At 42.5% G+C, this 10788-nt stretch overlaps 1 pseudogene; it reads right to left on the bottom strand.

The window, feature by feature from the left end:
• Positions 1-9870: 9870 nt before the first annotated feature.
• LOC119509581 lies at positions 9871-10507 on the bottom strand (annotated as a pseudogene).
• Positions 10508-10788: the final 281 nt, after the last annotated feature.

Raw genomic sequence — 10788 nt, forward strand, 5'->3', positions numbered from 1 at the left:
CTTACCCCCATTATTAACACCTTGCATTAGGGTGGTACATTTGTTACAACTGGTCAAAGAATATTATTATAATTGTACTATTAACTTCAGTATAGTCCATGGCTTACATTAGGATTCACTGTTTGTGTGTACAGTCCTATGTTTTTTAAAAAATTTTTATTCTAGTAACATACATACAACCTAATTTTCTCCTTTTAATCACATTTCAATATATAACCCAGTGGTGTTAATTATAGTTGTGATGTTGTGCTGCCATCACCACCATAAATTACCAAAAATTTTCATCATCCCAAATAGAAACTCTGTACCAATTAAGCATTAACTCCCCATTCCCAAACTCCATCCCAGCTGCTGGTAACCTGTATTCCAGTTTCTGACACTATGAATTTGCTTAGTCTAATTATTTCATAACAGTGCGATCATACTGTTCTTTTGTGCCTCGCTTAAGTGACTCAACATGATGTCTTTGACATTTATCCATGTTGTCACATGTATCAGAACTACATTCCCTTTTATGGCTGAATAGTATCCCACTGTATGTATATACACATTTGGTTTATCCATTCATCTGTTGATGGACACCTGGGTTGCTTCTATCTTTTGGCAATTGTGAATAATGCCACTATGAACATTGGTGAGCAACTATGCCTTCAAGTTCCTACTTTCAATTCTTTGGGGTGTATACCTAGAAGTGGTGTTGCTGGGTGATATGGTAATTCTATACTTAACTTTCTGAGGAACTGCCAAACTGTTTTCCACAGCAGCTGCACCAGTTTCCATTCCCACCAACAATGTGCAAATGTTCCCTCTTCTCCACATCCTTTCTAATATCTGTTATTTTCTGTTTTTTTTTTTTTTAATAGTAGCCATTCTAGTGGGTGTGAAAATGTATTTCATTGTTGTTTTGATTTGCATTTCCTTAATGGCTAATGATGTTGAGGCTCTTTTCATGTTGCTTATTGGCCATTTGCATATTTTCTTTGGTGAACTCTGATTGAGTGGACTTGGAACACTTGTCAAAAATCAGTTAGATGTGAGGGTTGATTTCTGAACTCTCAATTTGATTCCATTGGTCTATATGTCTGCCTTGTGCCATGCTGTTTTGATTACTGTGGCTTTGTAGTAACTTTTAAGATTGAGAAATGAGAGTTGTCCAACTATCTTCTTCTTTTTCAAGATGGCTTTGACTGCTCAGGATGCCTTCCCCTTCTGTATAAATTTGATGATAGTCTTTTCCATTTCTGCAAAGAAGACTGTTGGAATTTTGATTGGGATTGTGTTGAGTCTGTAAACCACTTTGGGTAGAATTACCATATTTCTTAGCAATTACACTTCTAGGTATATACACATGGAAAGTGAAACAGGGTCTCAAACAGTTATTTGAACACTAATGCTTATAGCAGCGTTATCTATGATAGCCAAAGTGGAAACAACCCAAGTGTCCATCAACAAATGAACAGATAAACAAAATGTGTTATATATGCACATTGGAATATTATTCGGCCATAAGAAAGAATGAAGTTACAAGACATGTTGCCACAGCAATGAAGCTTGAAACCATTATCCTCAGTGAAATACGAAAGACACAGAAGGACAAACATTGTATGTCACTTATAAGAGATGTCTAGAAATAGCAAATCCTCAGAGATAGAAAGTAGATTGAGGATATCAAGGGATGGGGATAGGGGAAAAGAGTGTTTGTTTGCAAAAATAATAAATAAGTAAATACAAATTCATTGTGTAACGGTTGTGATAATTATATTCATGCATCACCTTGTCCAGGTGATGGTGCCCAGTTGTCTGGTCAAGCAAGCACTGGCCTGACCATTACTGCAAGGACGTTTCCTGGCTGGTTAATAAACCTAAATCATCAGTCAATTGGTTGCATCTGTGACTGATTACATCTACCATCAACTAAGGGAGTGTCTTCTGCAATGAGAGGATCCAGTCAGTTGATTTAATCCAATCAGTTGAAGACTTTTAAGAGAGGAGAGAGAGAACTTTCACTTCTTCTCAGTCAGCCAGCCTCTCCTGGGGAGTTCATCCAAGACCTTCATTGGAGTTGCCAGCTCACTGCCTGCCCTGTGGAATTTAGACTCGTACATCCTGCCCCACAGAATTTGGACTTGTGTGTTCCCACAGTTGCGTGAGACACTTTTATAAAATCTCATATTTACAGGTATCTCCTGTTGGTTCTGTTTCCCTAGAGAACCCTGACTAATGTAACAGTGGAAATACCAACACCAACACCACTGCTACCTCCAATTGGTATTTATTGAGGCTGAGTACTTGCTATGCACCAGGGAGTATGCTAGGCACTTTGCTTGAACAGACTTTAAGTTACACACTTTCTCAATGAGACCATTATTATTATGTCCCTTTTTCAGATCAGGAAAGAAACTCAGCTGGTAAGGGTGGGCCAGGATTCAAAGCCAAGAGCTCCTTCATGGGACCACTGCATTTTGGAGAGAAAGGGGTCTTGAGTTCACACCCCAGCCTGGCTCCACAGTTGTGATGGGGGTACAGTTCCTCAACCTCTACACACTTCCTTGTCTGTGACATGAGGATAATAATATCTGGTAGCAGCATTTTTGTGAGAATTAGCAAAAAATATCATAAGGAAACTGCTGGCCATGGAGGCAGGAGAGCCTTGACACAGGGACCATGCCTGATCTTGTAACTCCAGCTCTTGTCCCCAGAGACCCCTCCCTGGGGAAGCCCTTGGACTGTACTGCCCCAAGGGGCTGCACTCCCCTGGTTTTACATGAGGCCTCAAGCAGGAAGAAGAGATTTTTCCTTTAATATCCCATAGTAGAATTATTCTAAGGCTGGAAGACATCACTAAAGAGTAGGAAAAAGTGAAAATGAAGCTGACACACCAAGGGTAACATAAAACTAGATAATCTGGACCAGGAAATATAGATTGCTCAGAGTTACCCAGTGATGTTCCAGGACTACTAGAGCTACTTATAAGCGCGTGATCTTGGCTGGCTTCGGAAGTTGGGCTATTCGTCTGTGGATGTAGCAACAATGTCTACTTCAGAGAACTATCGTGAGAGTTGAGTTTATTCATTAAATCAGCATTTATTGGGCCCCAAGCTAGGCATTCAGTAATGATAGCTAATACCTATACAAGTTTTGCTATGTATCACCATCTTCTAAATGGTTAGATATATTAGTTCCCTTCATCCTTACAAAAAAGGACAAAGGTACTGGTGCCATTTTTAATGGACGGCAAGATTAAGGCCCAGAGAGATTATGAAACTTACACACATCAGACAGCTGTCAAGAGACATAACCAGGACTTGAACCCCAGCAGCCTGGCTCCAGGAGCTGGGTGCTAACCCCTGAGATATGCTGCTTCATTCTGCAAGTACAGACCCTATCTTCCTAGAGCTCACAATTAGTGCAGCACATGTACATGTGTAGTTTAAAGTAAGGGCTATGGAGGAAATGAATAGGGTGAATGGCAGAGAGCAATGGGAAGGGATGTTAAATATTCTTTAAAGAAGGTGGTCACAGTTTTGTTCTCTGAGGAATGTTACATTTAAGCTTGGATTGAATGACGTAATCGTTAAAGAGCAGTGTCCTAACACCCTGCCGATAAGTATTCCCTTTCCTTTCCTTTTGTATATTGAAATAAAACTTTTGCAAAAATTTTCTTGCTCTTGCATGGTCCCTCACTGTGAGGTGGTCCTCAGGGTGCCACACCCCTTGTTAGGGAGGAGGTGGCACCTTCCATGCTCGGGTGCAAACTGTGGAAAGAAACCAGACGCCTGTGCTTGAGCAATTGGCATCTGCTTGCTTAAACGTTAATTTGTGTGCACGTGAGCCCTTTCATTAGATAATTGGAAAACCTTGCTGTTTACAGGTGTTGTCACTTTTGCGCCTTTAACAATTTGTTAGATTTCAAAAGCGTCAGCTTAGTTCTGTTGTTCACAATGGCTTTGAAAAGGTGTGAAGACTTCTGGAAATTCATTGAGGGTTAGCGGTCTCTTTGCCTGTGCTTTTTCATTTCTAAATAATAGCTGATTTCTCTGGCAAGCCCATCATTTCTAATTTAATGGATAGTGCTTCTGTAATTGAACTAGCTTTTTGAAAGCGACAGTGGCAGCTAAGGAAATCATAATAGAGGACTAAAATAAGATAAATGGCGAAAGGGACATAGTACCTCTTTTTGTTCACTTGGTTGTTATTGTTAATAATAATAATGATAAAATACAAGAAATTGATATAACCATCATTTTTTATCATTATTTAAAATATCCTTGGGAATGTCATATAAAATAGCAGTTGTAGCAGTGCAGTGGAAATTATAGTACAGTAAAAAAATTGGCAATGGTGGGTGCTGTTGGACAATTGCTGCCTGGTAGTTTGAAAGCAAAATAGTCACTTACATGTTTTTATACCATTTCATGATGAAAATGGAATTATCCTTTTAAATAAGCTTTTACCCCCTGCCCTTCTTCCTTGGTTGTAATCTATTTTATTTTTTTTTTTAATGGGTGGCTATGATGGTGTTATCTGTAGTGTCTATGTTAGATCCAAGGGTCTCCCTCCTGGTGTTTCTTCCCTTGTTTAATCCTCTTCACCTGAGTGTAGGCTGGATTTAGGGACTCACTCTTTTTTTAATGCAGGTTTATTGAGATATATTCACACACCATACAAACCATTCAAAGTATACAATCATTGGCTCACAGTATCATCACATAGTTGTGCATGCAACCCCATGATCAATTTTAGAACATTTTTATTACTCCAGAAAAGAAATACAAATTAAAAAAAAAAAACCCAAATCCTGCCATATCCCTTATTGACCCATAGCATTGGTGTGGTACATTTGTTACTGTTGATGAAAGAGCATTAAAATATTACTGTTAATTATAGTCCATAGTTTGCAATAGGTACATTTTCTTCCCATATACCTCTCTATTATTAACTTCTTCTCATAGTGTCATACATTTGTTCTAGTTCATGAAAGAACTTTTTTATATTTGTACAGTTAATCACAGACATTGTCCACCACAAGATTCACTGTGTTATACATTCCCATGTTTTAACCTCCAGCTTTCCTTCTGGTGACATCCATGACTCTAAACTTCCCTTTTCCACCACTTAGTGACTCACTTCTAACAAGTGAGAAGTGAAAGAAATAATGGGATGTCACTCCTGTGATTGGGTTATGAAAGTCTGTGATTTCCATCTTGGGTGCTCTCCCTTGTTCTGGCTTAGATCTCTCACCCTGGGGAAACCAGCTGCTATGGTGTGAGACATCAGTGTGGAGAGGCCTATGCGGGGCTTTGCTAAAAACCACGAGTGAACTTGGAAGCAGATCTACCTCCCACACTCAGCCACACCTTCAGATGCCACCCCAGCCCTGGGCTCGACTGTTAACTCATGAGAGATCTTGTGCCAGAGGCCACCCAGCTAAGCCATACTCAAGTTTCTGACTCAAAGAAACTGTGAGATAATAAATGTTGGTTGTTTTAAGCCACTAAATTTGTGGTTATTTGTTGCACAGCAATAGAAAGCTAATACCAATGAGGAGGACAGGGGGAATGGTAAGTCCTGGGGAGTGGGCCCTAGGTCTCTGAAAACAGGAAGCCATAATGACCTGATCCTAGGCCCCATTTGTGAAACAGTGCTGGGAGCATGTTTAGCCTATACTTTGACTCTGAGGTTCTTTTCATTTCCCTAGACTGAGGCCGAATTGGGGTTTGTCTTAGGGTTCTCCAGAGAAACAGAACCAATAAGGTGTGTGTGTGTGTGTGTGTGTGTGTGTGTGTGTGTGTATTCATTTTAAGGAGTTGGCTCACAAGATTGTGGAAGCTGCCAAGTCTGAATTCCGTTAGGCAGGGACAGTCCACTAAGAGTGATGTCGAAGACTTGAGGTCCTATTTTCTTAGAGGAAGCCAGCAGGCTGGAGACTTAGAGTAAGCAGAGGATGTAGTATTGAGACAGAATTTTGTCTTCTCTCTGCAAGCCTCAGTTCTTTGCTCTTAAGACCTCCAGCTGATTGGATAAGGTTCACCCACAGTATGGAGGGTAATTTCCCATACTTAAAGTCAACTGATTATAGATGCTAATCCAATCTTCAGTATGTTCACAGCAACATCTAGAACAACATCTAGGCACAACCTAGCCAAGCTGACCCATCAAATGAACCATCACAGGGCTCTTCACTGAAAGCAGTGGAACCAGAATCTAGCCAACTAAAGCAGAAGGAATTTTATTGGAAGGATATCCAGGATGGGGTGGATGGAATGGGCTAGGGCTTTACAATCAACTGGAGACTTTTAGACCAGACTTGGGAACAGGCAGAAATGCACAGAGTGACAGCATCTAGAAACAGGAAGTGTGGCAACATTTTCTTCACAGGAACTTGGTTCAGTGCTTGGCTACTACAATGGAGGACTTCTGATTGAGTTTCCATCCTTGCCTTACTCACTCAAGACACAAAACTCTGGGGGTGAGCACCCAATTGGCCACACTTGGTTACATTCCCAAGCCCTTGCTGTATTGGTGTCGGGAAAGGGAGGGAGGGGCCCTTTGGCTCTCACAATGGAGGGCAGGTACAGAAGAGAATAGTCTTTGTGGTGGAGACTATTATTGTCTCCCCATTGTCAGCTTTCCTCTTCTTCTTTAGTAACAATAGTGTTAGCTGGGCTAGCAACCACATTTTCCCAGCACCCCTCTCAAAAATTATGTATCTAGTATATATCTAGCCAATGAGATCCTAGGAGCAAAAAAAATGATTTGTGCAACTTCTGGATTGTACTTTGAACAGGAAAGGGGCTGCTGCTCCCTTTTCTCATCCCCACTTCTGATAGCTGAATGCAGAGATTTTGGGGAGTCATCTCTGACCTCGTAGACAAGGGCCACCTCATAAGGATGACAAAGCCAAAATTCCCTTAGGTAAGGAGCCTGAGCACAGCGAGTGGCCACAAGATCTGGGCCACCATCTCCTATGTTAAATGTGAGAGACACAAACTTCTGTCTTATTTGGACAAGCTCTTGCTGCAGCAGCCTCATCTGTGTTCTGAAGCTACAGCCATCGGAGGGAAAGGCAAGTCCCCCAAAGAAAACCAGGTGTCACCAGGCAGGGCCAGCGCACATGGGCAGCCCAAGTGGCAAATGTCCTTTATTGCTCACGCCGTCACCCTGCTTATGAGGCACATTCCAGTTCTTGAATTAAAGAGTTTTAAAAAATTGATGATGGTGATAATGAATTGGCAAATCAGAGTTCTTAAGTTCGACCTATGCCCTAGCAGCCAGTTTCAAGTTTGTCTGGCCCCCTCCCAGCAATGCACTCTGCACTCAAGTTTTCATATCCTTGATCCTTTTCCCATCCGTGGGCACCATTTATGTGTTCATGGAATTTCTGAGCTATAAGGGACTTCAGAGCAATCGAGTAGTCCAGGGGGTCCCAAACCAGTCTGTGAGCTTGTTGAAAATAGGGATTCCTGCCCTCCATCCCCACCCCACCTGCCCCACTCAGGCAGCTTGTAGAGAGTTGGACTTTGATTGTTCTTTGTGGACACTCTGTAGATCCCCAGGTGGGTGAAAGAGGTCTGGTTGCTTAGAGGTACTTTGAAAAAGAATCCCTTGGAGGAGAGTAGCTGTTTCCCTTCATGGAGGATGGAGCCACTGTCAGGTGTTGTCTTGATTGTTGGCTCTGTCTTCGTGTGGCTCGAAGTGGCTAGTCATCCTGCTGTTGTCAGAGCCCGGTTGGCACCCGAGGTGAGCTCCGGGGCAGGTTTGTTTTCTTGTCTCAAGAAAGAATTCAGGGGCAAGAGGAATAGTAGCAAGCAGTAAAGTTTATTTGAAAAAGCCTGCACACACGGAGAAATAGTAAAGGTTGGTAAGAACAAATACACGCTGGAGAGGTCAGCGCTGGTGGGCCCCAAGAGAGTGGGCCGCACCTGGTTGAGCTATGTCCAGGTTTTATATGTTAGCCTGTTGCTATGCTTCAGGCTAGGCTTGGAGGTGGAAATTCCCATTCTTCCCCCACCCTGGCTTAACCCCTCCTTTTCCCTCTGCCTGGCTATCTCAGCTGGTTCTGAGAAGTGGGGTTTGGTCTTCCTTTGCTCAGCCCCTCCTTCTTGCTCCCCATCTGGCTGTCTGTGTCTTGATGCTGACATTCCATTTGAACTGACCAATGCCCCTGGCCTGCCCAGAGTGCCCTATTCTAGCCTGCCTCACTGCTCCCCAGGCCGGCATGAGTCCTTTAGTCACCCCCATCAGTCGTTGCCCAGGCTTGTTGGGCCTGAGGCTTATTATCGAGGCTTCCCCTCACCCCCCTGCAGCTTTGTTTGGAGTTTTGGACCTCCCACAGAGGTGCCTGGTCTCACGTCCCTGCTGCAGCTGCAGCATTCTGTTCCCCAGTTGTTCTGATGCCCAGGATGGGTTCAAGCTCCCCTCTCCTACCTGCCCTGGGTGTCCAGTGTTTCCTGCCTCCCCGTCTGAGGAGATGCATGTTGATTTCCTGCTGAACCTAAACCAAAGCTGGTTACTTACACCTGCAGGTAAAGCCATCAGGGGGAAGTGGAGGTGCCCCCGTGGCCAGCCGGGGAGTCATATATGGATGAACAGAGAGTGGAGGGGAGGGGGTGCTGAGGGGAATGGTGGATCTCAGCCTAACTGGTAGCGCTGCTGGGTTTTGCTGGTATTGTTTGGGAGGATGTGCCCAGAGTTGCCAAACCTGAGTTTTCAAAAGAAGCTGGAAATCTGGAGTTTTAAAAAATGTGAAATACCCTTATTTTAAAATGTTGGCAACAAATTTAGATTTAAACGGAAGTCACAGTGTGGATTTGACTTTTGGAAGCCGGATTTGCACTGTGGTTTGTACCTCTGGCTAGAACTTAGTAATAGGTAAGCAACTTAGCAAAACTGCTAACTCTCCAGGTAGGAGAGGGGAACAATCTCTTGATTTTATTTCAAGAAGTGTAAATTAAGGTGAAAAAAAAAATAGACAAGCACACATTTTTCTCGATAAATCACTCTTTTACATCAGTTATCATGGTACAGGGATTAAGTGATAAATAGTAATAATAATAGCCCAAGAACTATACTTGGCATATGTAGAGCGATTAAAAAGGTTTCACTTTTAGCTTATGTCCTTGGGTCTGTTTCTGTGCTTTGTGATCTACTCTGCTTGCCTATTTCTGCACTAGTACCAAACTCTTTTTATCGTTGTGACTTTTTAACAGATTCAATAGAAATGACACAAGGTAGTATTAAAGTAAATTATTTTAATTTATTCACCTTTGTACCTATTTTTAAAAAGAGATGAAATCAGAATCATCAAGCTTTTCAGTTGACCTAATCTTGGAGTTTGCCAAGCACTTCACAAATGAAACTGAGGCCCGGAAGGATTAAGTCACTTGCTTCAAGCTTTACAACTCGATGGTGGTTGTGTCAGATCAGAAATGATGTGCTTTGACGCCTGGTCCAGGTCTTTCGTCCCCACTGAACTTCTGCCAATTTCCCCTGAACCCACTGGGGTACTTGGTATTTCTGAACCCTCCAGGTCACTCGTTATGGTTTAGGCATTAAGACAGAAGGATACTGCACGTATGTCACCTTGGAAGACTAATAATGTATTAACGTTAGCCCATATTAGGAACCTTAACTTACATGAGGGTGCGGGAGTGGGCAAAGAAAGGTCTGGGCATGGGGTGGGGGTGCTAGGCCTGGGGGAGCCGTGCTGGGGGGGACTGTGCAGGCAGAGGTCACCCAGCTGGTAGATGTCCTATTGAGGAGACTTGAAGACTAACTTCACTAATTTCTATTTTTTTGTTGTTGTTCAGAAAGCATTTTACTGCTGCTCCAAGTTTAAGAATTTTTACAGATGATAGAAAATCAACACTTTCAGACTATCTCCTGCATAGTCCTGCTCAGCTGCTGAATCTTGGTTTTTGCAAACATATCAACATATTTCTCTTCAATATGGACAATCATTCCACTCATGACTGATGGATCAGTCTTAACCTCCAACTTCAATACCTGGCCTTTACTTAAGAAACTGTTCAGGATCGTCTTTAATTCAGAAAGAGTGGCTTCATCTAAAGGAGATGCGGTGGTAACTGTGCAGGGGACCTCTCTGTGGTGGACATTCATCATGGTAGAAGGCAGAAATGACCCCTGGGGTATTGTTCAAGCATCCATTTTCAGCAAGCAAATTGATCAGGTTGGACATGAGAGGAGAAAACTTCTCTTTTACTGTGGTGTCATTTAGGCTTTTCACATTAACGGATAGCTTTACATAGGGATTCAGAATAGAAGCAGCCACTTTAGGTCCCTTCAGAAGTTGTGCAACTCTTGACAATTCCTTTTCTATTTGTTCCAGCTTATTCTGTTTAGATGCAGCAGAGTAAAGAGCTGTGGCACAGCGACCTTCAGTACCGTATATTTGAATAGGTGGCCTCACTAGCTTGGCAAACAGCCTGACCACAGAAGTGAAGCATTGCACCTGCCGGGACGGGCCAGACACTGCTGGGGAGGCCATCTTCTCCCGGGCTCTTCACTAATTTCTTGACTTTACCTTGAGCTGCTTTGTTGTCACAATATTAAAAGCAGGTAGAGAAGAAGAAAATGATGGATGTTAGAATTCACTTGCCAGATGCTTAAACAAAGGCAGGAGCATGGACATAATTAAATATCAAGAGTAAGCATAGAATGTATTTCTTTTTAAACAGATCAAAGCTAATTCTAACTTGATTTTTTTTTTTTAAAAAGCAGTGCAGAATTATACATCATTTCTGTCATGGGTGAAATTGGACAGTGCTG

This window comes from Choloepus didactylus, chromosome 14 (assembly GCF_015220235.1).
Source record: "Choloepus didactylus isolate mChoDid1 chromosome 14, mChoDid1.pri, whole genome shotgun sequence".
NCBI lineage: Eukaryota > Metazoa > Chordata > Mammalia > Pilosa > Megalonychidae > Choloepus > Choloepus didactylus.